We start from the raw sequence: 24,317 nt of genomic DNA, 5'->3' as shown, positions 1-24,317 counted from the left end.
AAAATGTAACATATGCAAATTCACACCTATTTCACCACCTTACATATCTTTTAGCGTACTCACTCCTTCTGTTGTACATCAAGGTCCTTCACTCTTTTCGTCTTGTGCCAAAAAAAATTTAAAACACTTACAATAGCTTCTTCACAGAATGGTTCGAGTATGTGTATGTTCATCTTGGACGAAATGCTCTCTCCAATTGTCAAACGGGAAATAATACTTCCAACTACAGGTCTGTGGGAATATGCTATCAGATTTCATTCTCACCTGCTTTTTTTGATAGTTCATAAGGTGCTTTATCGTTAAGGGGTTGAGCACTGGGACTGTTGGGGCTTGGGACTTGATCTATTATCAACACAGTCCGGATTGGGTTGATTTTCTTGTCAGAATATCGTTCTTGGGATATTTTAAAGTACATAGAGAATGTAATTCTCGTATAAAATTGTTCGTTTGTACACTTAGAGATTACAGTTCTCTTATAAAATTGTTCGTGCCTGGCTTGTGTCTATTAACTTTTGCGGTGATTCCTTGGTTAATCACAGGGGAATTGATGTTTGGATTTGGAATGGGTCAACAAACTTTATCAAAATTTAGTGACTCCTTCAACATATTGTCTTTAATTTGTGGGAGGAGTATATTGTCACTGAGGGGCTAGTCGCTGGGGTTAATTTTGGTTTCTGTAATTCCTTGGTTCGTTTCTAGGTCCATTTTTCAGAAGTTATCTCGTAACATTTATGGGATAACAGAGATATAAACTTTTCGCATTTGATAGAGGTGATAGGATGGATTCCAAGAAATGGTCGAAAGGGATTCGACGCGTGAATCTGCGACGCATAAATAATCTTTGGGTTCATCAAATTTCATAAATATACAGTCGTATGGTACATGGATCTATAAGGATTATCAAGGGTGATATTTATGTACATATATCTTGTACTGGTCAATGGGGTTCTCGGGATTTATTTGTTTATATAGTTCGATAATGCACTGGATACTGAGATTCAAATATAGTGTTACCTGATACGTAATATGGTTTGTGGTTGACGAAACAACGATCAAAAGGTAACTATAATTTTCATAAGCGAAGCTAGGACGAAAATTGCCTGGAGTCTATGGTGAGTACTCTTCGTTGGTTGAGGTATGATGAAAATAGATGCTACTAGGTTGTATCTGCACTGGACAACGCATTGTAATGATCGATTTCCAATATGTCAATCCACTTCCCGTAATAAAAATAACGAGGCAGAATCACACGATCTTTAAAACAAGTCGTCATAGTACATAATAAGCAATATAATTGGTTACTGTTACGGTGAATTTTAAACTACAAGATAGTATTAAACAAATACATTGATATTGATGCAAATAATTTGATTTTGACAAAACAATTTCATTATCGTGTCAGTTTCAAATATATATATTGTTTTCGTTGGGAAATATAAAACAAAGATGTTTTCTAATTTTTGTTGAAAAAAACAACGATATAAGACTTATTTAATTCTTCAACACTTATGTAATTCTACGTTAGATTTAAAACAATCCTTTAAACATAAGTTACTCTACATTGTTAAATTTGAAGTCTCAGTTTACAACATATTTCATGCCTTCATTGTTCACGCACGTCCGTGCTGTTTAAGAAACGCATGTTGCAGCGTCATAGCCACACGGTTTTGCGTAAACGACACTTAAAATGAGGGAACAAGACATAGCAAGGACAAGTGGAGACCTCTATACCCACTCGTTTTCTAATGTCTTCCCTTTTTCTTGGCTTAGACGTTCTCATGGGGTTCCGGGTTTAACTTCTGCATTTCAGCCGTTTCCCCGTGTTCTTCCTTTGGGTTTTGCCTTCTTAGTCTCAGGATTTTTCCATAATTTAAAGTCAGTAAGATTCTCATGGTCAGGGAAATCACGAACACGAAACATACGGTCAGTAGTATGTTCCACCAAAAATTGGTTGAGAATAATCCGTATCTATCATCCACGGACGTTAATCTTTGGTCTTCATTTGTAAATAGGAGAATCTGGGAGTCTAAAGCTTCTCTTATTTTTGTAAGCCTTAATGTCCCTTTAATCTTTTCTATTTTGGACCATAACGAGGTTTTCATTTCCTCACTTTCTATATTGGGAACAGTGTAAGACAGGTTAATTGGCTTGAAATTGATTATTTTGGGACTTATTATGCTAGTGCTCGTGGTAATTAACGACGTTCGAACAGTTGACTCTTTAGTTACAAGTCGACATCCTTATTTTATGGTTATCGTACCAATATCTTGTAACAGTAATTCTATCCTGTAACTTGGATCTATTCTTTCTGTATTATTATAACAAGACAAAGTTCCAACAGTTTTTCTTGGGACAGAAAATAACCAAAGATCATTTTTAAGGTGTATGAATATTTCTCGTTTAGTACTTCCTATCAGGACTTCACAGGAATCTGGTATTTCTTCCTGTTTAGTGTCTTTTAAAAATATTTCTAACATACAAGATCCAGATTTGACATTATAAGTTGGTAAAGTAAGCTGGCATACTAGATTTTTGAATAATACGGACTCTTTTAAGTCTTGTGTATTGGCTAGGGCGTATTTTCGTCTATCTTGATCAACAAGCAAATACTCTGCTTCAGGTGTGAAAGTCATAAATAAATTTGTCTTCTTTTTGTTAGCAGGGAAGGTCGAAATTTTGTACAAGTCGTAAACAGATTGTTGGCTTATCAATGGAATTGTTACTACTGCAAATAACTGTTCATTTATTTCGTGATGTGGAATTTTAATTTAGTCTAGTAAAGAAATATATTTGATACTTCTGGTTCTACGGGTAAAAGTAAGCCGAACGTTAGGTGCGTTTTTGTTTTGTCTAACATACTTTTTAGGTCAGAAGGATCTAGTAGGTCCCATGACAAAGTTTCTCCCGTGAGGGCAAATAATGTGAATTCGAGTTTGCTAACATCTGTCGCCATATTTAGTAGTGACATGGTAATTGTATCGAGTGATACCGTGGTAAGGCTCGCGTCTGTCACCACGTGGTCCACTTCTCTCCTTAAATAATTCATTACGTTTACAGTTTTTGAGATCTTCTTAGATATCATTTCAATTTCACCTCTCTGGTAATTTGCTACACAGGCTTGTATCTTTTGAACGTGTAATGTTACGTTCATGGCATTATTCAACTTTTTTACATTTTCCCTCAGGCTGTTTAGGTTTTTCTCCGTTGTCAAACCAAAAAGGTGGGAGGCGAGTTCTCCGATGATGGGAATTAGGCCTGTAGAGCTACGGTATTTATTTCTTCGAAAGAATACTTCAAAAATCTTCGTGGTACTTTGCTTTAATTTTTGTATTTCCGTATTAAATAATTCAAATAAGGCTTTTAGTCTTTGTCTATATAATATTAAGAAGGCTTGATGAGTTGAAAGTTTTTGGGCGTGTTTCTCATTTAGATTACGTAGTGGTTGTTCTTTTATCATTGCGTAATTTCCATCATAAGGTTTTATTTTCCTTGTTAGTCAGTAATTTATGGTTTTGTGTGGATTTCATTGCAGTAGATTCTCTCGATAAGTATTCAATATTATCTGCTGATCTTTTCCTTCTGTCCTCCTTGGTTCTCGTCCCAAGTGCCATGTCAATTTCTGCCATTTTTTTTATCAAAGTCATCTATTACGAATTTTGATTTTAGTTTGGGGACAAATGAAGTTGAAAACTCTTTATTATCTTTACTATGCATTATTTTAATGGCCTGTAATCCTTCGTCCGACCTTAGGAAATGAAATATCGATTCTTTAAGTTCATTCATGTTTTTTTCTAGTCTTGTTACTTGTTAAAATAAGGTCTCGAAGGGTTTGGGGTCCAATTTCATAAAAATCTTCCATACGTCATGGCTAGCTAGCAATGAATTTTCATGCTTGAATATTACTCCATGTTTTACAATATCTTGGGCTACTGTGTGAACAACGAGGATTATGATGATATTCTTAAGCCTCATCTTATTGTTTGCTTCTAGAATTAATTTATCAATAATTTTATTCATTTTTGCAAAATTCGTTTATTTGTTACTTTGTTATTCTTATTTTTTTTTCAAAGGCACTTTAACGTTTAACTTGGGTTATTTTTTATTATGTAACTATTTTGTGGTACTGTACAAATAAAACTGATTTGTAAGCGTAAAACAGAATAAATATTTTAGGATTAGAAAGGTTATGGAAGTAAAGTTAGGACTTCCAAGCTTTATTCTGGTTATGATATGCCTTTAAGACTGGTTGAGATATACCTTTAAAGCTTAGCTAATAATTGCTATACAACCAAATTTTGCATTATATTTTTCGAGTAAGCAACATATAAATAAGTAAGCGAGCAGCACATAATTACACTGTTATCATATTTTTTTTGTAGGCCTAAAATTATTATAATCTGGACTAAGACCAAATAGTTTATATATACGAGATTAACGTCTTCCATAGTTACATACTAATAGGTGGTTTTGAGTTTAGAATTTACTCTTAATTTTCTTGTTATTATTTTTATAGGCGTCTTTTTTTCTTTGGTATGTTTTCATACGTTTCAGAAATAATTTACTACCAAGGGATTTGTATTCTTCAGATTCAGGGTCGAATAAAAATTGTTTGTAAAATTGAATTTCCACTAAAGGATGATGTATGCCTTCATATTTGACACATTGGGGATTTTTTTCAAGGTTATAGCAAATTTTGGGGGCTCTGCATTTATCAAGAAGTAAAAGGTCCGTTTGAGTGGATCCCTCGGAATAGAAATACTTGATATTGAGGTTCTTTTGTAGGCGTCTTATTAATAATTGTAAACAGCCAAGTTGTTTCGCGCTTCTTCTATATTTTGTTTTGACTTCCCCTCTAGCCGGACGATACTTGGGGGTATTCGCGAGTGCCAATCCATACTTATAAGTGTGGGGTGCGTACCCTTTAAGGTTGTAGGTTAGATCCCATTCTTTCGCCTATATCTGATTTCCTTTTTCATCGACCACCAACATAGCTGCCGATATATATAATGTTTTCCTTCACATTCGTTATTGTGATAAACTCAGTATCTATTATCGCCTTACGGAGAGACTTTGATTCCGTTGCCATGATCTGAAAATGATCAGTTTATCATTATGAACTTTTACGCTGGTAATTTTTGTTTTGGATAACATCAATCTTTGTTAGGACATGGATCAATTTTTTTCATAGGAAATCCGAGGAGACCTCGACCACAACAAACCAAACTCTACTTGAGGGTGAGCTCCCCCCAGACCTCCCAGAAAACGTGGTCCATCTATTTAGGTTCGATTACACGACTTAAGACTGAGTTGGGGGTAAAATTTGGGAGTGCAATATGGGAGAGACACATGAGACATTGTTATTTTTATGAAAACTCTTAGCCCGACATATGGGTTGTCCTTATGGTTAACAGTGCCTCCACAACTTTTCAATTTAATTTATTCCTAGAAGGAGGAGATTTGGGACCCAGTCTTGCGGCTCGAAGTCTGGCCTGAGAAACTTCAATATTGTTACCCACCATACGCCAAACCGCCAGGCAACACTCCGACTTCTTTCAGTTGGACTGGATACATCGTACTGGAATAGTACGCGTAGAATTTTACTTGTGAGCTAGAAGTTTGTAAGCTATTATTCCTTTGTGATGCCTATCAATAAAATATCTTTTTGTATTTTTAAGGGTATTTTAATCTGTTCGGTGTCTTAAACGTTCTATCTGACTGTGTCGTTACTTTTTTTTTCTGTTTCTTGGGGTTTTTTCTTTTTAGGTTTTTATAGTGAAATAATATCAAACTTTTTTTATTGTTTTTTCAAAAATTTTTGCCCTTTTAATACTCTTTCTTTCGCGTGAGCGGCCGCTGAAGTCGGTTTTAAATTTCCTGTTTCTTTAACTACCCTATGGTCTGATTCGCTGTCAGACTCTTTGGAACTAGTTTCCGATGATTCCGCATTAGAACTTTTAGAGGTTGCACCTCACATTTTTGAGGTATCATCTCCCCTTCCTTCGTAAATTTCTACTCCTCTGGAAGTAGAAGGTTTACTCTCTAAGTCCTTGCTTTGAGTTTTCAACTCGGGAGATTTGAAAGATTCTTGAGAGCTATGAGAGGAATCAAAAGTTTTTGCGGGGTTCCTCCGCTGTTTAAATGCCATGTCTTCAGGGGGATGGGACATTCTTTGCACTAGTGTTTCCCTCCCTGAAGTCCACTGTTTAGGCTTGACCTTGGACACAGTTATATCATGATATTGTCCTTGCTTGTCGTCCTTGGGAGTTTTATTCTTAGGCAATGTACTTTGACTCATTTTTATAGGGAAATTTATTAAATCCATAGCTTCTCGCAGATTTATTTTAATTGAATCTTTGGGAGGAGTTTTCTTTACCGTAATACCCGGAGTTTCTACAGCTCTGTTCAATTCCTCCATAGCGACAAGGGTCTCTCTATTAGGGTTGCTGGGGAAACCATATCATCTAGGAATCTTTTGGGGGACAAGGAGTCGAAATTCTATCAGGAAAATATTGGTTTTTTGGAGATATCGTAAAATCTAATTCTCCTGTGCTCTCTGATGATGAACTTTTTGGAACTTTTGGCGTTTTTATTCTTACTGGTATTAGGGATTTTCTTTTAGGAATAACTAAACTTTTCATTGCTAAAAATTCTTTAAAGTTTTCCTCGTCACTATCATTCTCGAAATAGTCTTGCTTGAAATTAAAAGGTTTTAGCTCTGCCAATTTCGATTTAGGGGGCTCATTTTCTGCATCTGACGAATCGGTAGACGAGGGACGTGGTACCCATCTTTCTGGAAATTTCGCTCTTTTTATTCGGCTAACATGCACCTTGTAAGTTCTTCAATTATCGGGGTTCACCATTTTAAAAGTATAATCGTTATTGTACTTTTTGACTATTCTGTACGGTCCAGAATATTTGTTGGAAAGTTTCTTGCCTTCCATCTTTGCCTAATTTTTTAGGTAGACACAATCCCCAATCCAAAAATCTATATTCCCTTTGATTTTGGGTACGTTTCTTAGCTCTTGACTTATTTTACATTTTTCCAACTCTTGTTTTACTATTTTATAAGTTTTCCTCATCCTATTTATGAATTCTTGTTTGTAATCCTCCGAGTTATTGTAATATTGCCGGGACTCAATAATCTCATCATGCGGGATTCTAAAATCGTGACCAAAAAGTAAATAAAAAGGGTTGTCTTTGGTTGTTTCTGAATAAGCAGTATTGATTACTGCTTAGTTCCATTACTGCGTTACTGCTTTTGCATTACTGATTACTGCGTTCCTGTTGTCCTTTTATAAATGCTTAATACATTCAAAAATATTTTATGCCTATTTTTTATTTTACCATTAGCTTGTGGGTGATATGGTGAAGTCACCAATTTCTCTATGTTAAGAAAACTCATTAAGTCTTTTGTTACTTTTGAAACAAAATTGATTCCGTTGTCACTTATAACCTTATTTGGAATGCCAAATTTTAAAAATAATTTCGCCAACGCCTTACTCGTAGCGTAAGTGCCTTGATGTTTTAGTGCTTTTACAAAAGTAAATACGGAAAAGGGATCTATAACTGAAAGAATACAAGTATGGCCTCTTTTGGAAACAAGTAAGCCTCCACTGGTTCCATATAAATCAAATGAGACAATATCAAAGGGGAATCTCGCTACCGGGACTCTTCCCATTGGAGGATTAGGATAAGCTTGAGGTTTTATCTTAAGTTACACGCTTCGCATGCACTTACAAATTCCTTGAGTTTTGTTACTGCCGACGGCAGGTAAAAATATTGTTTTAATTTATGGAAAGTTTTCGTTATTCCTAAATGTCTACCAATATCTGAGTGAAAATATTTGAAAGCAGGTATTATTAAGTTTTTGGGGTAATACAGGTATTATTGATGTTTGGTTTCTATTTGCCTCAGCAGTCGCGATTCTGCATAGTATTTCTTCATCAAGGTCATAGTAAAAATTATCCATCTTTTTTCTAAGAGTTTTGAATTTATCTGGTAACGCATCATTATTCACAAAATAATTAATAAGTGCTACAACCATTTCGTTTTTTTTGATTTGTTTTTATATTTTCTAAACGCAATGAAAAATAGTTATACTTGTTTTCTTTCACTAAGTCTTTTTCTTTGTTTTTCTTGTATTTATGTCTGGTTTTAGCATTGAAAGCGTGAACCTCATTTTCCTCAGCGTCTGATGGCATTTCTTCTGGGAATCTACTGAAAAAGTCACGCGCTGCATTTTGTTTACCTTTTAAATATTCAAATTCGTAGTGTAGATCTTCGATTTTCATAATCCATCTAGCTAGAATTCCCGTGGGGTTTTTAAATATGCGCAGGTACTGCAAGCTTTTATGGTCTGAATGTAGTATAAATTTTCTACCGATTAAATAGTGTCTAAATTTGTTCAAGTGGTGGATTATAGATAATAATTGTAAGTTTGTGGCGGAATAATTACTTTCACCTTTTGATAAGATTCTACTCGAATAGCATATAACTTTTTCTATTTTTTTTGTTTAGGCCTTCCCTCTAGAGGATTAGGGTTTTCTACCGGGATTACTTGCGAAAGACTAGCTTCAATGCCCTTCGAACTTGCATTGGTTGTGACCACGAATTGTCCGTTTTCAAAATCAGGCAGCGATAATATTGGTTCCGAAATGAGTGCCTTTTTGAGACGGTCTAGGGAAGTTTGAGCTTCCTGGGACCAGGTAAGACTTAGGGAGTTCCCTTTAGTTAATTCCGTGAGGGGTTTCGCAATTTGGGCGTAATTGCGCACGAATTTTCTAAAGTAACCAGTAAGACCTAAAATTCCTCTTTATTCTTTCTTATTTCTAGGGGGTTTGAGGTTTTCAACACATTTTATTTTGTCTGGGTCTGGGGATATCTCTCCTTGCGTCACCACTACTCCTAAAAATTTAATTTTAGGTTAAAATAAATTTACTTTTTCAGGCCGGCATTTTAAATTGCCCTCTCTGAATTTCTCGAACACATTAGCTAATGTTGCTAATTGTTGTTCAGCGTTTTCTCCACGCATATGGCATCATCAGCAAAATGAATGATATTTTTTAATCCTCTTAACAGGTGTATTAATGGTCTACATAGCGCGCATGAACTTGTCTTAAGTTCAAAAGGTGCTCTCAAGTATTCATATGAACCACACTCAGTTGTAAAAAATGGAGTTTTATAGACATCATTTCCGGTGATTTTAACTTGGTGGTAACCTTTGGTAAGATCTAAAGAAGTAAAAATTTTGTTTTTGCTCGAGATAGAGTCAAGGATTTCATCTATTCTTGGTAAAGGAAATTTATCACTAACTACTTGTTTGTTAAGGGCTCTATAATCTACTACAAGTCTTAGATCACCATTCTTTTTTGGTAACAAGACCACTGGTGAAGAATACGGACTTATACTGCAGCGTATAATTTCATTTTTTTTCTAATTCATGAATTTTATTTTTTAACCACTCTTTATGCTTATAAGGCACACCGTATGGCGGTTTCGCGAAAGGGTTACCAGTCGTTAGAATTGAATGTTCATAAAATGGTATCAGTCTGATGTCATCTTCAGATACGGAAAATATTTAAAATTCCATAATAATTAGCATAATTTTTTTCTTAAGTTCTAAGTCTGTAATATGATCCATATTCAATTTGTTTAATAATTGCGATTTAGTTAGAGGGTATTTGTCAATTGAGGTTTTAATGCTATTAACTAGGTTTCTTTTGGAATTTTCCCATCTATCTAAATCATTCTCCGAGATAACTGTGGATTTGAACTAAACACATCCCCTTTTTTATTGTAATTGTATCATTTTTATGGTTATTAGTTACCCAAATAAAACTTTCTCCTTTGTCGTAAGATATAATCTGTTCCTCGCATAACAGATTTTCAGGAATTTCATTCTATGGGATCGCAAGCCATATGTCAGATTTGCTATCTACTGATTCAATCATCTGAGATATTTGAATTCTTTGTATTGTTTTGGGAGGGATCTTTGTTTTCCGTATCGCGAACCCGTACAATTTCTCTTCAGTATTATTGTCTATTAGATTCACACTGGCGCTATGCTGCGTCACTGCGGCATCTTGCGGCGTCACATTGGGTTTTACTATGTTTTCCATAATTCCCACTATTTTCTTGATTTCGTTTGACCTGTACTGCCGCATATCTCCTATATTTATTTTTGCTGATTCAATACACATATTATTTAAATTTACTTCATTTCTGCAATGTTTCTCAGAATAATTGAACAAATTTCTGATTATGCCATGTCCTCCTTGCGAAACATAAGCTTCGAAAGATTGAGACATTATACAGCCAGAAATTTTATTTAGTGTTACGTTCTCTTCGTAACCTCTGTTTCAATTTCTTAAGGTAGAAATTCCTTCCCCTACCTTAGCCGGGTAGACGAGCCTTTCGTTCGCTACGTCTAATAATACCTTATTCAACCTTAAAAAATTTGCGCCGATAACGGCTTCATACGAAAAGTTATCGCATATTATAAGATTTGTCGGAAAAATTCTATTATCCCTTTTTACGTCTAGGCGAATTGAACCTTTTGCATCCAATTTGTGCCCTGCCACGCTAGTTAAATTGGGAGTATTAGGATTCCTCTGTCGCCTAATATGCGGAGGCAACATATTTAATAAGCATGAGTTTATGATACTAATCGTTGCACCGGAGTCAATTAAAGCCTTAAAGTAAACATTTGCCACACAAAAATCATTAAATATAGGTAACTTATTGTTACTATCACTACAAGACGGTAATACTATTGGGTTGGACCAATAAAATATTCTAGGCACCCTCTGGGTCCAATTTATTCTTCTGAGGGGTCTGAGGCGTTTCCCTGAGGATTTATTTCATGCGTCGGTGTCTGCATTAGAGTTTCGGATATGTTCATGGAATCTCTAGCTAATTGATTAACATTTGTTTGTTGATTTTGCCATTTATTATTACGATAGTTTGAATTTCTTGCGCCAGTGACGGGTGCTGGCGTCAACTTCAAATGCCGTTGGCTAGAAAATTTTCATTTCCCGTCGGCCAATTAACTATTTGCCGTCGGCTTGAAAAATTTTCATTTCCCTTCGGCCGATAATTATTTTGTATATTGGGGGGAGGATTGTACAAATTTGGTTGGTACACGTTGTGAGGTACTGATTAGCGCAATCTTCCCAGGCTATGGCCTAGTGCACTACTGGCGTTAAAATTTGTTCTTCCGAACAAATGGTTGCCATAATTTTGCGTAATACCGATGGCAATCCTTGGTGTACGATTAGGGACATAACGGCACTCTCTCGAGATATGCCCAACACGATTACAAATATAGACTTATTATTATAGGGTTATTTTCATAACTAATTTGTTAGACAGGCTGAAAACGTACTGTTTTCTGCCTGGGGATTCTTGCGTTTTATTTCTTTGTGGCCCTGGGGAATTATCTCTTGAAAAGAAGTTTGTAAAAGCTTGATCGCCCTTGAAGGTCAGGTTTGCGTTTGATTCGCCTAGGCTATTTATTTTTGTTTTACTGTGATTTGCCACCATCGTATAAACTTCCATCATTCGACCCACTTCCTGAACTGCAAGGTCCAACGTTTGAATATTCTTGGATATTACCATTCTATATAGTTTTGGGGGTAGCCCTTGCAAAAAGGCGTGTAGTATGATTTTTTTCATACAGTTCTCCTGATCCTTTTCCGAATTTCGCTTCTACTAAAATTCGTATATTATCAAGATATTCTCTTAAATTTTGTGAATGGTCAAAGCATACCATTCTGTGTTTTAATTTATTTGTAGAACTAGTTTCGATAAATCTATCTTTAAATGCTGTTAACAATTTTTCTAATGTATTTATCGGCAAGCTGTCATCATCCCCTATAGTATTTTCAATTTGCTTTAGAAAGGTTAAGGCCTGTCCTCTTAATCTAAGTAGAAGCATACCGACTAACGTTTCTAGCACTGTTTTTGCTAATTCTACAAACTGGGCCAATTGGATATTAAATTCGTCGATATCTGTTTGTCCATCGTATTGCGGGATAGATTTTGCTATTTATACATTTTTCGCGACCAACTTTTGCGCCATTAATAGTTCGCTTAATTCTTCTGACATTTTTGCTTTTGAATTAACTCAAAATATTTTTTTTCTTCACTTAACCTATTTTGGGGGAGGCTATTATCTCCTATGAGATATTTTAAAGGGTTTTCCTGTAATAGCTTAGCGGTTATAGGCCTAATCACTTTTTTTCTATAAGTCTGTATCTCTCCAATGATATAAATTTAAATTACGAAGTTTGTAGCATAAATAGTTCGCACGTTTTCCTCCAAGTTTCCGACCGTGCCACTTGTGGCGTTAAATTCTGTGCCACTTGTGGCATTAAATGGTTGTGGCACCTGTGGCAATAATAATCGACCGCACTAAATGTAATGTTTAGGGGATTTACCCTGTATACCGATCGCGCCAGATACGCCGTTAAGGTTTGAAGCTGTGAACTTACACCTTATAAGTTTTCTGATAGCGCCACTTGTAGAGCTAAAGATTGTGCCATCAAGGACTGCACCACAGCAATGGGGAGTAAAGTAAATGGGTGACCGCGCCACTCGCTGAACGCGAGAAAATAAAATATGTAACTATATAAATGTAACCTCTTTTCCTTGAGTTATCTCGAAATCAATTACCTCTAATGTCATGTAGAAATCAGATTCCTGGGAACGTTACCGATGGAGGCATACGAACTAGTTACCTGCTGTGCGATTAGATACAGACATATAAATAAAACTAACACAAGTAAAAAAGCAATAGTTTTATTATGACTTACATTATAGGGTACAACAGTGCTTCACATCAACTGACGACAAATAGAGGCAAAGTTAATCATTATATTGACTCTCAAAAATAATGATGATGGCAATAGAGACAATCCATAATTGACTAATAAATAATTAACAAAACATAATTGACGCGAAAAACACTTTTCTTCACTATATCACACAAGTATAGGTTCTGCGCGCTAAGGGCTATTTCGCGATTGGCTCAACTCTTGTGAAGTGCCCGCTACCTTGTAATTATGTTTGCAAACTCACTTCATTATGCTAACTGTCCATCCAATAATTTTTTTTTACATATTTTTGATGATTAAACGTTCATACTGCTCTTATAACTTAAACTTCCTGAGAAACTTTGTATCTAGCATTTTTTTTATTGCCGAACATCTTCGCGAAATTCATAACCGATTAGCGTCAATGTTTGGCATGTTTGGAGATCAGAATGCGGATTTTCTTTTGCTGATTAGGAAGTTATTTTTTTGAAACGGGATTTACACTTAATTAGAGGAAGTTTAATTTATGTTGTAATTATCTTTAGAAGGAAAGAATTTTATTTTTTTGTATTTCAAATATATCAAATATTACTCACGGTACACTCTTGCATATACTAAATTTTACACGCCACTTAATTATAGTATAGGTTAGTAATTCAACCGATAGCATGGCACTGGAACATCGTAGAGAGTTGTTCAACGGCTCATTTTAAAGGAAATGAATGGGGTTAAAAACCTTTTGTAAGTAATAGTCATAAATCAACCCCCAGTTATCGATTATATGTTTAACAGAGGAAAACTTTGAGAATTTTAAACAGTAACTAGAGCAATCAAACTGAAATGACTTGATGGAGATTCAAGATATAAACGAAGCATTTAAGTCATTTCACTCGATCTTCTTGGACGTATACAGTAGATGTTGCGTGAGAAAGTCAAAAACTAATAAACGACAAGAAGACCAGCCAATTAGCTCCTGGATGACGGATTGTCTTTTGGCCTCTGTGAATAAGAAAACCAACCTTTTGGGAGACTATAGATGCCGTCCGAGCGTAACGCGGCAAGAGAAGTATGAGCAATGCAGGAAAGTCCTTCGGACTTTGTTATGAAGAGCAACTGCACCAGTGCAGTTGGGTAAGTGCACCAAAAGCTGACGGAAAGCGGGAAGGATGGTCGAAAAGTCTGATGAATTATTAACTTGGTACTACGGCCAAACACTAAGGCTTCAACATTACCAGTGAAATTGGTTGTGAATGATGAAGAAATTACCAAACCAACTTAGGTTGCCACATTGCTGAGTATATTTTCCGCAAATATCGGCCAAACCACTGCAAATCCCATCGGGACACCAGCTAAATTATACAAAAAACACCTTGACTAGAAGTGCATGATATCAATGGTAGTGGGTCCTGTAAAACCAGGTGAGCTCGAATTACTCGTATAGATTCATAAGGGCTCTTCAGATTACAGTTTCGACCTACTTCAGACAAAGGCACTGAAAGCAGTAGTGACAACCATTGCTGAAACTTTAACTTACCTCGTAAATCTTTTATTACATAAAGAGACTTTCCAGAAATGTTAAAAACGGCAAAGATATTACTTGTACACAAAGGTGGATGTCATACACACACAGCAAACTATACACCAATCTCAATCTTATCAGTTTTCTCGAAAGTCTTTGAAACGCCAATAAGAAACTAGCTTTACCAATATTTAGAGGCTAAAGGCATTTTTAACAGCCGCAAATTTGGGTTTAGGGCTGGCTAATCAACCGAAGACACCCTTACTTCACTAATTTTATTCGTAAACAGAATCTTAGATTCAGGTGCTTTACCTGCAGCTGTGCTTCTATTGAGAAAGAGTTTGACAGCGTGCAACCACAAAATATTACTAGAAAGCTGGATCATATTGGAGTTCCTGGCCAAGTCTTAGATTGGTTTAAGTCTTACCCAGATAACCGTCGAGTTTACACAGGAATTGACAAAACAGATGATGTCATCATTAGATGTGGGGTGTCACAGGGATCTATGCTGGAACTGGTAGTGTTTCCTATTCACTTAAATGATTTTCAGCATGTACTGACTCCTGCAAATTGTAGCCCCTATTGCTGCAAACTCTGTGACTCACAAACGAAACCGGGGTCATTAATAGAAGCCGAGGCCGAACTAATGGCATTTGCGGATGATTCAGTTATGGCCGTCTGTGAATGGAACATCCAGTCTCTCAAAACAAAGCTACGAGAAATTCTTGAAGAAATGTAACTGTGGATGGATGCAAATCGTCTAATCATCAACGATGACAAATCGTGGATTTTTTCACGTATAGTTTCACTGGCTCAAGATACAATTGACATTGAAACCTTTCGTTGACGCATCAAGAGACAATAAAAAGGAAACGTTTAATACCAAGGGGTTTTAATCGATGAAAACCTCTCATTCAGACACCACATAGCAAGTGTCAAGATGAAGCTTTCAAAGAACCTTGGAATCTTGAGAACCCTCAGTGTCGAGTTCCCTAAAAAATGACTGATCCTGATTTGCAATGCACCTATCAAGCTTCACATTCAATATTGTTCTAGAGTTTTGCAATCCACTTTCAAAACACATTTACAAAAACAAAACTCACTTAACAACAAAGCACTTAAAATTTTAGGCCCAGCACCGAACAGACTATCAAACTAATTTTGTTTTCTCAATTATTTTTCCTTGGAATTCCTCAATTTGTCCACAGATTCTTTATTGGGATAAAGAAAATATAAAACTTTATCAGCTAGAAGTTTCGATCCACCGACCTCTGGGTTATGAGCCCATCTCGCTTCCCCTGTGCCAAGCTGCTCCTATTTTATCCGGATTGCAGCGGTCGCTAGCAACATAGTAAGAGACAATCACGTCCAATACTAAGAAATATAATAACCAATAACTCCTAAAAATAGAATCAGATCAAAACAAAAAGTACACCTTTAGAACCGCCTTGTCCGAAATCTTTTAATAGAAATCTTACCGTCCCTTGGCTTGAACAACAAGGGAAATATATAGGCTTGAAAATACAGAAAAGCGGAGCTACTAGAGATACTTTGAATAATCGGCATCTTTTTTTTGTTTTTAATTTTCGCTTTTTCCTCTCCTCAGCTAGTTGGGCACTATGAATACGTAGAAACCTGTACAATGGTTCTTTTAAAGGAAATTGCTACATCTTGTGCCTTTTCTAGTTCAAAATAAAATATTTTTCATAGTAGAATAAGTTTTGACAAAAAACTGCTTTTTCGTGTAGAGGCTTGATGAATGACGATATAATCGTGTAGGTTATAACCATATATTGCATAAAAACTGAACGCAATATTAATACATGCTTATCTTTATGCCATATAATAATATAATAAATTACTTTTGCCCTTAGTAAATATTAAGTTTTCTAGTAAAGATCCGTGATGAAGCGATAGCTAGTTTAAAACCTATATGTTAGCATGAGGAAGCTACAAGGTCTAAAAATTTATAATAAAGCACGAACTCTTACCCATAGTTAATTAAAATAACTATAAAATATTTTTAATTACATAGGGGTCGGTCTAGTAAATTATAAATAAGTATTATCTAAGTTTAATCGGTATCATAGCAGCAGAGATGACTGAAACCTAGCAAAAAACAAACCACGGCAAATTTGGGGCTTAGTTTGAGGCCTCTTTCTCTGAAATTCGTCTCTTACTATTCCAAATAAGAAAAACCCATAGGCTTTTTCCTGTTTGTAATTTTTTATTTACTCTCAGAGATAAAACTAATGACGTCAGTAGTCTACTGGCGTCATTAGTTTATTTCTCATTTAGTAAGAAACGACGAATACACCCCATAGTAAAAAAACAAGAGCCCATAAATTCAGATACTAGAATAAATTTTTGTAATACAAAAATAAAAAATTATAAGATCATCCGGGTCGCAGCTGTAACTAGAAACCGGGTAAGAGACTATCACGTCCAAGGCTAAGAAATATAATAACCCACAACTCCTAGAGCCAGGGTTGGCTCAAATCAAAAAGTGCACTATTAAAACCACCTTTTCTGAAACGTCTGTATAGGAGACTTACCGTTCCTTGGCTAGAATAACACGGGAAATATATGATTTTTTTTGTATAATTGGTTAGATTAACCTTATTTCTTGTGGACTTTTGGTTTGGCTTCTGGAGATGTTTTGGACTTTGTATTGTTTTTCGTTTTGGTTTCAATTTATTTCTGATTTTATATTGAATAATAATGGTAATGATAATATTCAAAGGGGTCTGCCGAATATTAATAAGTGTAATGGTCATTGTTTTCTTTGTCAAGATCACTTCATCCCTCGAAATTATGTTAAAAGCACTTAATATAATAAAAAGTTTCAATGTTTATTAACTGGACAGGTAAATTGTAAAACAAATAATATTATCTATTTACTAGAATGTAAAAATTGTCCATTACAATATGTGGGGGAAACAATTAACAACATACATTAGAGATTTTCGGGACACATTTACTACAATTACCACTAAAACTAACAATTATCTAGTTCAACATTGTAATAATGGTACTTGCTCAGTATCTAATCTAACTGTTACAATTTTAGATAATCTGGACCTAGAAAACTTTGCCAAAGAAGAGAAAAATAATAAATTACGCAGACGAGAAGATTATTAGATCCATGCTCAGGGTACCGCTTATCCTTTTGGGCTAAATGATCAAGTTGCGAAATACGGAGACATGTCCAATGTAGTTGCTAACTGAATTAATGGGTTAACTGAGCATCCTTCTTTTAATTGCCCCACTAGACGTAAAAACCGATCAAGAGGACATAGGAAAAATGATAGAATGAATTATTTAGATTAAAATGAATTTTTAATCGATTTATGTCAGATATTCGAGACTAATGGAGTGGCTAGTTTAATAAAATCTTTAAATAAGTTATCAAGGAATAATTTGATAAAAGCATTCTGGATTGCAAAAAATAATACAACATGTAACTCGAAAACTAAATTAATTTATGATGCAGTTTGCATTTTAGCTAAATCAAAATTTATTTCAAAATATATTAAATCTAATAAGATTGTTATTAAAGATAATAGATTATATTTGTCGGTTAATTCTGGTTCTAAACAAATAGAGGATATTAATTTATCCAGAATCTTAAACCAGCGAAGAGAGAAGAATGCCCTTCCATGTAATTTTGTGCATAAAGATATTCCAATTTTAACATATAAATTTTCAAAAACGATTGGTCAAATGATTTTTAACTATAATTCAATACTTAAACAACTTGACAGGGAGAGAAATTTGAAACCGGTTTGTAGTTGTGAGGAATTTTTACCATATGTGGATCAAAGTTACGAGCATGTTGTAACGGGGGATTTGTCCATTATAAAGCATCTTCATCTTCAAGATATAATGAAGATGGGGTCTAAATTCCATCTTTCCTACCGCATAAAGCCAGCAGATATTTTTAGGGGATTAAAGAATTCTTTAAATTTATTTATTGATAAATGGTGCAAGAAGGAGAAAATTACTAAAAATAGATTTATGAATTGGATAAACTTGATTTTGACTAGTGTACGAAATAGCATTTATAGAATTAATCCAAAAAATTCTGAGAAAAATGCAATATTTTATAATGCCAATATGAAACAAGCAATTGCTAATATGCAGAATGAATTTGTAATTCTACCAGTTGATAAAGCTAGCAATAATTTTGCCATAATTTGTCAGAAAATCTATTGTGTTATTTTATCAAAAGAGTTACAAACAACAAATACATACGAAAAGGCTCATATAGAGGAGAATAGTTGAATTGAAAATATAGAAGAAATAATTTTGAAAAACTTCAATATTAAAATAAATGATAATGATAAAAAGCTTCCTTTCTTATATTGGCCGGTAAAATTTCATAAAAATCCACAAAAACCACGTTTTATTGCTGGGACAGCAAGGTGTCCAACCAGAATTGCGGCCACGGACCTATCTTTGAATTTAGAAGAAATTAGAAATAAGTTTAAAGCATATTGCTCCAGAATAAAAATTTTTTTTAACTTTAGCCCATATTGGAGTGTTAATAACTCGTTACAAGTGATAGATTCTTTGGCTATTGTTTCAGCTAAAAGAGTCGATTAATTTGACTTTAATACTCTGTATACAAATTTGTCACTTAATTTAGTATTAGAAAAATTGAAAATGGTCATAAATAAATCTTTTCTTTTGTCTAATATCAGATTTTTGAAAATTGATACTTTTGATAAAACAGCCCGATGGACGAATTTCTTTAGAAGTAGGCTACTATTAATTGAAGATGTTATAGCTTGGATATGGTATGTGATTTATTGGAATTTGTTCTATTTAATACTTTTATAAGATTTAGTGGTGATTTATATAAACAAACTGTTGGCATTCCTGTGGGTGGAAATGCGAGTCCATTCATAGGGGACTTGTTTTTAAGTCAATTAGAATTCGAATAAGTGATAAATAAAAATATCCCAAGCAATGTAAAATACAACCTTTCAAATAATAAAAGATCTCTGGACGATCTCTTAGTAATAAATTGTGCAGAGTTTATTGAGATTTCAAAAAAATATTTATCCACAAGAGTTAATTCTGGAGCCCTGCTATGGGACAGGACACTCTGACCATTTCTTAGATTTAAATATTAATATTTCAGATAATAATAAATTAGTTTTTAAAATATATAATAAAACGGATGATTTTAATTTTGAAGTGACTAATTTTTCATTCCTTGAAAGTAATATACATTCAAATATTACTTATTCAGCTTATTATTCCTATTTATTTAGGTATGCAAAATTTGCAGTAATTACACAGATTTTAAAAATAGATGTAAAAAAAAAACTGAGCGAAAAACTGATCTTAAGAGGTTTTTCTGCCAAAAAAATTAGTTGGCAATTTAAAAAAATTAGTTTTATGTATCATGAACTTTTAGGTAAATATACAAAAAATTATAAAGAAATACTGAATGATATTTTAATATAATTTCTCTTTCGCTTTTCTTTTTTGGAATTTTGAATCTGTAAATTGTTTTCAAAAAAGCTTGAAGAACTTTAAATCTGTAATTAGTTCCGGATACCAATAAAAGACTTTGTTTTATAACTCACATCTGGACCAGTCTTTATTTTTTTCAGAATGGTCTTTGTTGCTCAGTGACCTCTGGGATTTTATTAAGGAAGGAATGAAATTCATTTTGTATGTAATTTTGAAAAGCTTTACTAGTATGCATCTATTTCACAAGTTTTACCTAACATAGGGATACCATAAAGATCTTATGGTAGAGGCTCCACTGTGCTGGGTAAAGAAAGTAGAGCCTCGAAACCCGTTAAGGCAGGTGATATTTCTTCTGATGAGCCCTAATGGAAGGTACTACTTGGAAATATTTCGCTAGATTTAAGGTGCTTTTGATTGCAAATTTAAACGACTTACATTTGTTGATGACGACTTTGCATGGATTTTGATATTTCCATTTGGTTGATGGTTCGGTTATACTATTTGGTCCTAGGTAGTTGGACAGATGAGTAAGGTCAAAACCTCGTTCAAGTGCACATTTGTCTCAATTGCTGGATTAGGATAACAGTCTTTTTCTTCTTCTTCTCTCTCTCTCTCTCTTTTTTCTTGCCCAGAAATTACCTCTAAACATTATTTAATGATAACTTCCACCAAGCGGTGCTACTTTACTTGGATTCTGGTAATATTCCGAATGATTTGTCAGGATTACATCGAGAGAAGTATTCCCCTTAGTTGTTGGGAAATCGACTAGAGTTTTAAGGTAAATTGACCTGGCCAGCGATTTGCTATCGAGTTCGTTAGCATCTCCTAGCATTACTACTCCAAAATATGGGTAAGTTCTCTGGACATAATCTGTCGATTCCTGCAGCTTCTCCCAAAAGCTTTTCTTGCTGCAGCTGGCTGACCAGGTGAATAATAGAAAACGCACACTGCTACGGCAGAGAGCAGCCTAGGGAGTCGCTTAGCTTGGGCTTTGACCCAAATAATTTAATCATTATCTTAAAGAAAAGGTATATTTAAAAGTTGAAGTTTAAAATCTTCGTGCAAGAGTGGCATTATTCCTCCTCCTTTTATCCCAAGAGGATGGTCATCAGGCCGAAGTTTTATAAAAGAAGAAAACTTAAAGAACCGTCAATAAATCTAGATCATGCCGGTGGACCTCGGAAACACAGATAACGGAAGAGCCAAGCATTTGAGCCGTAGTCTGAAGTTCAGTAAATTTCTCTAGATTTAAACTTTCGGCGTTGCTGTAAAGGAAAGAAAGAAATACGTAACGTTTGTCATGAAACTCCCGGGAAAAAGGTTTATTTTGGAATTTCTTGCCCCCTATCGCGACTGGGGCAGCAACAGGATTATTTAAACTGAAGTCACCAACAATTTTACCTTCTGCAGGGAAAGGGGTAAAGGGGAGGGGCAATAGAATAAGGACAGGGCTGGTTGTTGATTGGATGTTGTTGAAAATGGATATGTGGGGGAGGAGGAGGGAGGGGGTCTAAGAGGCTCCTGAGATGTGTCAAAGGAGGGGTGGTTTACTGAAAAGGGTTGCTGGATTGCCCAGGAAGGTGGACCTACGTTTGAACCCAAGAGTGTCCACTCTTTTCAAGACCCCAAGAGGATTTGTTTTGGATTTTCTGCTGTTTGCGTCGTCGAAGGTGGGCGTATTTTGATGAGCTTAGGTCAGTGCGGTTAAAATGCGCTTGTCTACAATTTTCATATAAGCATCTAAAACGAGGACACATCTTTATATGATCAAGGACACATTCAATACTACTACATGACTTGGCAAGGAAACTATAACATGGATGTAGGAGCCAGCAGTGACTACCAAATTTGCATGGTCCTTCTTCGAAAAATGTACACACCCCTTTTGACTTGGGCTGTTCAGGGCAAGGTCGAACTGTATTTTTGCTTATCGGAGTCACTTTATTTTCATGAGCAAATTTGCAACTAGCTCCCCTCTTGCAAAAACCATGCCGAAAGAATCAACACTCTCATTTATATAGTGGCTTGATTATTTTCTCGAAAATGATATGCAAGTCCTCTTCCTGTAACTTGTCAATCGGAATCATATTATTCTCATCACTTGCGGCTATGTCAGCATTATTATTCACTGCACTTGGAAGGGCCAATCCATCATGATGTATTAAGACCATATATTTGGCATGCGCCTCATGTATTTATCGGGGTAAAGATCGTTGATGGTATTTCCAAACATGTAAACTAGATATGAGGAGGTTTCACCAATACCATCTATGTTCCAGACAGCCAAGTGTCTAAATTTAGGCTGTATCTTCAGGACATTGGTAAATGCTGTCTTAGTAGTAAAATAAACTGTGGAATCTTATGTCCTACTTCAGTAAAATATTGATCACAAATTATAGCTTTAGATACCGCAGACTGAACGTACAAAATGAAGATCCAGTGTAGGAAAAAACCATCTAATGTTCAGTTTCGAAATTTATACAATAGCTACATAGGTTAATCGCCCTCAATCTGTCCTTACACACGCGGTGCGGCTCCTGGTCCTACTTCTCCCCTCCAGACTCCTTTATTTTTGTTTTCTTATATTGTCCACGCATTTAAACTACTTCGTGGAAGATCACACCAACATGCAGAAATAGTTAGAGAATGACGCTATTTTACTTGAAAGAATTCATTTTTGACGTTAAATAGACACCCTAAAGACAATTTTTATCGAGCAACTGATCATTTCCCGAGATGACTCGGGTCCTTTTTTTCTGTTCTACACCTTTTATTTCTCATGCAGCAACCTCTGATAGTCTTTCTTCGGCTTGTGTTTTTTTCTAATCTGCCTTCATTTTTAAATTAGAAATACTGATAGCATCTTTTAAAAATATTGAAATTAAGAATACGAAAATATATGCATAGAAACCGGAATGTACTATTCAGATGCCAAATTTATTAAACCTAAAGGGAGGCTTTGAATAGATTAGGATAGAGGAGGAGCGTGCGTAGCTTCAGACGACTTGGTGCTGCGTTGAGTTGTTAGTAGTAGTAGTAGTATATAAGAGACAACCGATAAAATAAAGAAGACAAAATGATGGTTTTAGTAATAATATTCCAATCACGTGATGGAATAATATTTAGTTTTTTTTGTTAATATTTGCTCATGTGTCTGGTCACGGAGAATGTGCTCAAGTATATTTTAGTGTAAACTTGGTCAAATTCACTTTCAAAAAAAAAAAAATTTTATTACCGAAGGAAAAAAATTTCTCCTTCGTAATATATGCGGATGATTAAAATGAGATGAATCGAATAGATAAGCAGTATCCTTTGGAACACGAGAACGAAAAGCTTTCACTGGAACTCAGCATTTTGTCCGAAGAAATTCATGCCAAAAATTTAGCACTTGAAACATTATTAAAACGCAAAACTCACCTGCCAATAGTAATATTCTTCAGCTCATAATTTACATGCACTTAGTATCCTTAAAAATGAAGCTGAAGACATTGATATTTTACTAGACCCAGCTACATCTTAATAAGCGACAATGACAGGGCAGACCAAGTCACAAAGGATGCAATAGATCTTCCATGTTTGAGCCTATACCCCGTCCTCTAAAGGACATTCTTTGAAATAGATTAGCAAGAATTACCCCACAACTAACCCATACAACCTATTCTCGCTCCTTTCCAGGCCAAATTGGCTAACACGTTGTTCTATAGAATACGTTCTGACGCAATATGGACCAATACACTTTCATCCATAATATACCATATCCCTCTGGCAAATCTCCCATTAACCCACAATGTTTCGGCAGACCTCCATCGAAACACTCGACCACATACTGTTCTTATCCATGAGTCGCCTCATCAAGAATCATATGATTGGGGTCAAGAATTAGTCCTTTTCCACCAAGAAAACTCAGGACATCAACAAGCATCATTAACATCTTTACAAACCCCGGACGAACAAATTCATCTTAAGATTGATTTTTTCAGGTCCTGAAAAGCCTCGATCTTCATCATATTATATTAGTTACAAAAAAATATGGGACAAAATCCATAAAGTTATAATAGATCCGCTCTTTGATCAGGGTCCTAATCTTAAATGGGGTCCGGGGGGGGGGGGGATTCGAACTGGCCCTCCGAGACCTCAGTGTGCCCACCCCCTGCCAGGCGGAAATTTCGTTTCTCCAACAATCTTGTCAAAACTAAGATGAACCGGCACAATTTAAGCATCCACAGAAACGAGTCAGTTTTCTTTAGTATATCTTTACTTTGTTTTACTATATTGGTCATTTTTCACTGTCATTTTCACTTGATTTAGGAAAATTTACTCCAACTTTGCCCCTCCCCCCCCCTAGGATTTTGATGAAATTACGCCACTGCCTTGGATCAAACATCAAAATGAAAAATGAAATAATTTTGAATTTCAGGATAAAAAAATACAAAATTATGGGGCCACCGACTCAAATGATGAGTTTTTAAACAGATGACGTCAGTTCACTGATTTGTTCTATT

At 35.2% G+C, this 24,317-nt stretch overlaps 1 protein-coding gene across 2 annotated transcripts in view; it reads left to right on the top strand.

The window, feature by feature from the left end:
• Nucleotides 1–24,317, top strand: part of LOC148956298 (kanadaptin) — a 504,001-nt gene that overhangs the window by 293,879 nt on the left and 185,805 nt on the right. The gene's annotated exons all lie outside the window — the stretch shown is intronic.

Source organism: Artemia sp. Qi Xiang Cuo, chromosome 1 (genome assembly GCF_049724085.1).
Source record: "Artemia sp. Qi Xiang Cuo chromosome 1, ASM4972408v1, whole genome shotgun sequence".
Lineage (NCBI taxonomy): Eukaryota > Metazoa > Arthropoda > Branchiopoda > Anostraca > Artemiidae > Artemia > Artemia sp. Qi Xiang Cuo.
Note: the sequence above shows the minus strand (reverse complement) of the source record. Positions and strands in the feature narration are given on the sequence as shown.